We start from the raw sequence: 6000 nt of genomic DNA on the forward strand, positions 1-6000 counted from the left end.
CTCCGTATTCGCTCTTTCACAGCAACCCTAAATATACCCCTGGCCCGCTTGGAAGATGACTGAAAAATCGGGCCCCAGAAAATGGGTTACAAGCGTTTTTCGCCCATCCAAAAGAGTCCCCAGAGGAAGGCTTTGGGTACAAGTGAACCCCCCAGGGGAGCCTTTACGCAGCCCCACATGCAACTGGACCCTTTGTATTCGCTCTTTCCGAGCAACCCTAAATATATCCCTAGGTGGCATCGGAGACGACTGAAAAATCGGGATCTAGAAAACAGGTTACAAGCCCCTTTCTCCCATCCAAAAGTGCCCCCAAAGGAAGGCTTTGGGTACAAGTGAACTCCCCAGGGGAGCCTTTACGCAGTCCCACATGCAACTGGACCCTCCGTATTCGCTCTTTCACAGCAACCCTAAATATAGCACTGGCACCCATGACAGAAGACTGAAAACTCGGGCCAAATAAAACGACGTTCAAGCCCCTTTTGGCCATCCAAAAGTGCCCCCAAAGGAAGGCTTTGGGTACAACTGAACGCCGCAGGGGAACCTTTATGCAGGCCCACATGCAACTGGACCCTCCGGGTTCGCTCTTTCGGAGCAAACCGAAACATATCCCTAGCCAGCATGGCAGAAGACTGAAAACTCGGGCCCCAGAAAACGCGTTACAAACCCCGTTCGCCCATCCAAAAGTGCCCCCAAAGGAAGGCTTTGGGTACAACTGAACTCGCCAGGGGAACCTTTACGCAGCCCCACATGCAACTGGACACTCCGTATTCGCTCTTTCACAGCAACCCTATATATAGCCCTGGCCCACATGGCAGAAGACTGAAAACTCGGGCAAAGAAATCTCCGTTCAAGCCCTTTTCGTCCATTCAAATGTGCCCCCAAAAGGAAGGCTTTGGGTACAACCGAACTCCCCAGGGGAGCCTTTACGCAGTCCCACATGCAACTGGACCCTCCGTATTCGCTCTTTCACAGGAACCCTAAATACAGCCCTGGCCCACATGGAAGATGACTGAAAACTCGGGCCCCAGAAAATGCATTACAAGCCCTTTTCGCCCATACAAAAGTGCCCCCAAAGGAAGGCTTTGGGTACAAGTGAACTCCGCAGGGGAGCCTTTACGCAGCCCCACATGCAACTGGACCCTCCGTGTTTGCTCTTTCCGAGGAACCCTAAATAAAGCCCCTGCTGGCATCAGAGACGACTGAAAAATCGGGCCCCAGAAAACGGGATACAAGCCCCTTTCGCCCATCCAAAAGTGCCCCCAAAGGAAGGCTTTGGGTACAACTGAACTCCCCAGGGGAGCCTTTACGCAGCCCCACATTCAACTAAACCCTCCGTATTCGCTCTTTCACAGCAACCCTAAATATAGCCCTGGCCCGCATGGAACATGACTGAAAAATCGGGCCGCAGAACATGGGATAGAAGCCCCTTTCGCCCATCCAGAAGTGCCCCCAAAGGAAGGCTTTGGGTACAACTGAACTCCCCAGGGGAGAATTTATGCAGCCCCACATGCAAATGGACCCAACGGGTTCGCTCTTTCGGACCAAACCTAAACATATCAATACCCGGCATGGGAGAAGATTGAAAAATCGGGCCCCAGAAAACGGGTTACAAGCCCCTTTCGCCCAACCAAAAGTGCCCCCAAAGGAAGGCTTTGGGTAAAACTGAACTCCCCAGGGGAGCCTTTTTGCAGCCCTACATGCAACTGATCCCTCCGGGTTCACTCTTTCTACGCAAGTCTTAAATATAGCCCTAGACGCAAAGGGAGAAGACTGAAAAAGAGGGCCTCAGAAAACGCATTGCGAGTCCACTTGGACCATCCAAAAGTGCCCCCAAAGGAAGGCTTTGGGTACAACTGAACTCCCCAGGGGAGCCTTTTTGGAGCCCCACATGCAACTGGACCCTCCGTATTCGCTCTTTCACAGCAACACTAAACATATCCCTGGCCCGCATGGAAGATGACTGAAAAATCGGGCCCCAGAAAACGGGTTACAAGCCCCATTCGCCCATCCAAAAGTGCCCCCAAAGGAAGGCTTTGGGTACAAGTGAACTCCCCAGGGGAGCCTTTAAGCAGCCCCACATGCAACTGGACCCTCCGTATTCGCTCTTTCCGAGCAACCCTATATATAGACCTAGCCTGCATCAGAGACGACTGAAAAATCGGGCCAAAGACAACGCGTTACAAGACCCTTTCACCCATACAATACTGACCCCAAAGGAAGGCTTTGGGTACAACTGAACTCCGCAGGGGAGCCTTTACGCAGCCCCACATGCAACTGGACCCAACGGGTTCGCTCTTTCACAGCAAGCCTAAATATAACCCTGGCCCGCATGAAAGATGACTGAAAAATCGGGTACCATAAAACGGGATACAAGCCCCATTCGCCCATCCAAAAGTGCCCCCAAAGGAAAGCTTTGGGTACAAGTGAACTCCCCAGGGGAGCCTTTTTGCAGAACCACATGCAACTGGACCCTCCGGGTTCGCTCTTTCACAGGAACCCTAAATATAGCCCTGGCCCACATGGAAGATGACTGAAAAATCGGGCCCCAGAAAACGGGATACAAGCCCCATTCGCCCATCCAAAAGTGCCCCCAGAGGAAGGCTTTGGGTACAAGAGAACTCCCCATGGGAGCCTTTACGCAGCCCCACATGCAACTGGACCATCCGGGTTCGCTGTTTCCGAGCAACACTAAATATATCCCTAGGCGGCATGGGAGACGATTGAAAAAGCGGGCCTCAGAAAACGCATTGCGAGTCCCTTTGGCCCATCGAAACGTTCCCCCAGAGGAAGGCTTTGGGTACAAGTGAACTCCCCAGGGGAGCCTTTTTGCAGCCCCACATGCAACTGGACCCTCCGGGTTAGCTCTTTCAAAGCAACCCTAAATATAGCCTTAGCCGGCATCAGAGAAGACTGTAAAATCGGGCCCGAGAAAACGCGTTAAAAGCCCCATTCGCCCATCCAAAAGTGCCCCCAAAGGAAGGCTTTGGGTACAACTGAACTCGCCAGGGCAGCCTTTATGCACCCCACATGCAACTGGACCCTCCGGGTTCGCTGTTTCCGAGTAACACTAAATATATCCCTAGCCCTCATCGGAGAGCACTGAAAAATCGGGCCCCAGAAACTGGGTTACAAGCCCCTTTCGCCCTTCCAAAAGTGCCCCCAAAGGAAGGCTTTGGGTACAAGTGAACTCCCCAGGGGAGCCTTTACGCAGCCCCACATGCAACTGGACCCTCCGTATTCGCTCTTTCGGACCAAACCTAAACATAGCACTAGCCGGCATGGGAGACGACTGAAAAATCGGGCCGCAGAAAAGGCGTTACAAGACCCTTTCGCCCATCCAAAAGTGCCCCCAAAGGAAGGCTTTGGGTACAACTGAAGTATCCCGGGGGAGCGTTCACGGAGCCCCACATGCAACTGGACCCTCCGGGTTCACTCTTTCTACGCAAGCCTAAATATAGCCCTAGCCGCAAAGGGAGAAGTCTGAAAAATCGGGCCTCAAAAAACGCATTGCGAGTCCCTTTCGCCCATCCAAAAGTGCCCCCAAAGGAAGGCTTTGGGTACAACTGAACTATCCCGGGGGAGCGTTCACGGAGCCCCACATGCAACTGGACCCTCCGGCTTCGCTCTTTCACAGCAAGCCTAAATATAGCCCTGGCCCGCATGGAAGATGACTGAAAAATCGGGCCCCAGAAAACGGGTTACAAGCCCCATTCGCCCATCCAAAAGTGCCCCCAAAGGAAGGCTTTGGGTACAACTGAACTCCGCAGGGGAGAATTTATGCAGCCCCACATGCAACTGGACCCAACGGGTTCGCTCTTTCGGACCAAACCTAAACATATCAATACCCGGCATGGGAGAAGATTGAAAAATCGGGCCCCAGAAAACGGGTTACAAGCCCCATTCGCCCAACCAAAAGTGCCCCCAAAGGAAGGCTTTGGGTAAAACTGAACTCCCCAGGGGAGCCTTTTTGCAGCCCTACATGCAACTGATCCCTCCGGGTTCACTCTTTCTACGCAAGTCTTAAATATAGCCCTAGACGCAAAGGGAGAAGACTGAAAAAGCGGGCCTCAGAAAACGCATTGCGAGTCCACTTGGACCATCCAAAAGTGCCCCCAAAGGAAGGCTTTGGGTACAACTGAACTCCCCAGGGGAGCCTTTTTGGAGCCCCACATGCAACTGGACCCTCGGTATTCACTCTTTCACAGCAACACTAAACATATCCCTGGCCCGCATGGAAGATGACTGAAAAATCGGGCCCCAGAAAACGGGTTACAAGCCCCATTCGCCCATCCAAAAGTGCCCCCAAAGGAAGGCTTTGGGTACAAGTGAACTCCCCAGGGGAGCCTTTAAGCAGCCCCACATGCAACTGGACCCTCCGGGTTCGCTCTTTCCGAGCAACCCTATATATAGACCTAGTCTGCATCAGAGACGACTGAAAAATCGGGCCAAAGACAACGCGTTACAAGACCCTTTCACCCATACAATACTGACCCCAAAGGAAGGCTTTGGGTACAACTGAACTCCGCAGGGGAGCCTTTACGCAGCCCCACATGCAACTGGACCCAACGGGTTCGCTCTTTCACAGCAAGCCTAAATATAACCCTGGCCCGCATGAAAGATGACTGAAAAATCGGGCCCCAGAAAACATGTTACAAGGCCCTTTCGCCCATCCAAAAGTTCCCCAAAGGAAGGCTTTGGGTACAAGTGAACTCCCCGGGGGAGCCTTTACGCAGCCCCACATGCAACTGGACCCTCCGGGTTCGCTCTTTCCGAGCAACCCTAAATATATCCCTAGACCTCATCGGAGACGACTGAAAAATCGCGCCAAAGAAAACGAATTACAAGCCCCTTTCGCCCTTCCAAAAGTGCCCCCAAAGGAAGGCTTTGGGTACAACTGAACTCCGCAGGGGAGCCTTTATGCAGGCCCACATGCAACAGGACCCTCCGGCTTCACTCTTTCGGAGCAAACCTAAACATATCAATAGCCGGCATGGGAGAAGATTGAAAAATCGGGCCCCAGAAAATGGGATACAAGCCCCATTCGCCCATCCAAAAGTGCCCCCAGAGGAAGGCTTTGGGTACAACTGAACTCCCCAGGGGAGCCTTTATGCAGCCCCACATGACACTGGACCCTCCGGCTTCGCTCTTTCACAGCAACCCTAAATATATCCCTGGCCCGCTTGGAAGACGACTGAAAAATCGGGCCCCAGAAAACGGGTTACAAGTCTCTTTCGCCCATCCAAAAGTTCCCCCAAAGGAAGGCTTTGGGTACAACTGAACTCCCCAGGGGAGCCTTTTTGCAGAACCACATGCAACTGGACCCTCCGTATTCGCTCTTTCACAGCAAGCCTAAATATATCCCTGGCCCGCATGGAAGATGACTGAAAAATCGGGCCCCAGAAAACGGGATACAAGCCCCATTCGCCCATCCAAAAGTGCCCCCAGAGGAAGGCTTTGGGTACAAGAGAACTCCCCAGGGGAGCCTTTACGCAGCCCCACATGCAACTGGACCATCCGGGTTCGCTGTTTCCGAGCAACACTAAATATATCCCTAGGCGGCATGGGAGACGATTGAAAAAGTGGGCCTCAGAAAACGCATTGCGAGTCCCTTTGGCCCATCGAAACGTTCCCCCAGAGGAAGGCTTTGGGTACAAGTGAACTCCCCAGGGGAGCCTTTATGCAGCCCCACATGCAACTGGACCCTCCGGGTTAGCTCTTTCAAAGCAACCCTAAATATAGCCTTAGCCGGCATCAGAGAAGACTGTAAAATCGGGCCCGAGAAAACGCGTTAAAAGCCCCATTCGCCCATCCAAAAGTGCCCCCAAAGGAAGGCTTTGGGTACAACTGAACTCGCCAGGGCAGCCTTTATGCACCCCACATGCAACTGGACCCTCCGGGTTCGCTGTTTCCGAGTAACACTAAATATATCCCTAGCCCTCATCGGAGAGGACTGAAAAATCGGGCCCCAGAAACTGGGTTACAAGCCCCTTTCGCCCTTCC

This window comes from Anas platyrhynchos, chromosome 32 (assembly GCF_047663525.1).
Source record: "Anas platyrhynchos isolate ZD024472 breed Pekin duck chromosome 32, IASCAAS_PekinDuck_T2T, whole genome shotgun sequence".
NCBI classification, from domain to species: domain Eukaryota; kingdom Metazoa; phylum Chordata; class Aves; order Anseriformes; family Anatidae; genus Anas; species Anas platyrhynchos.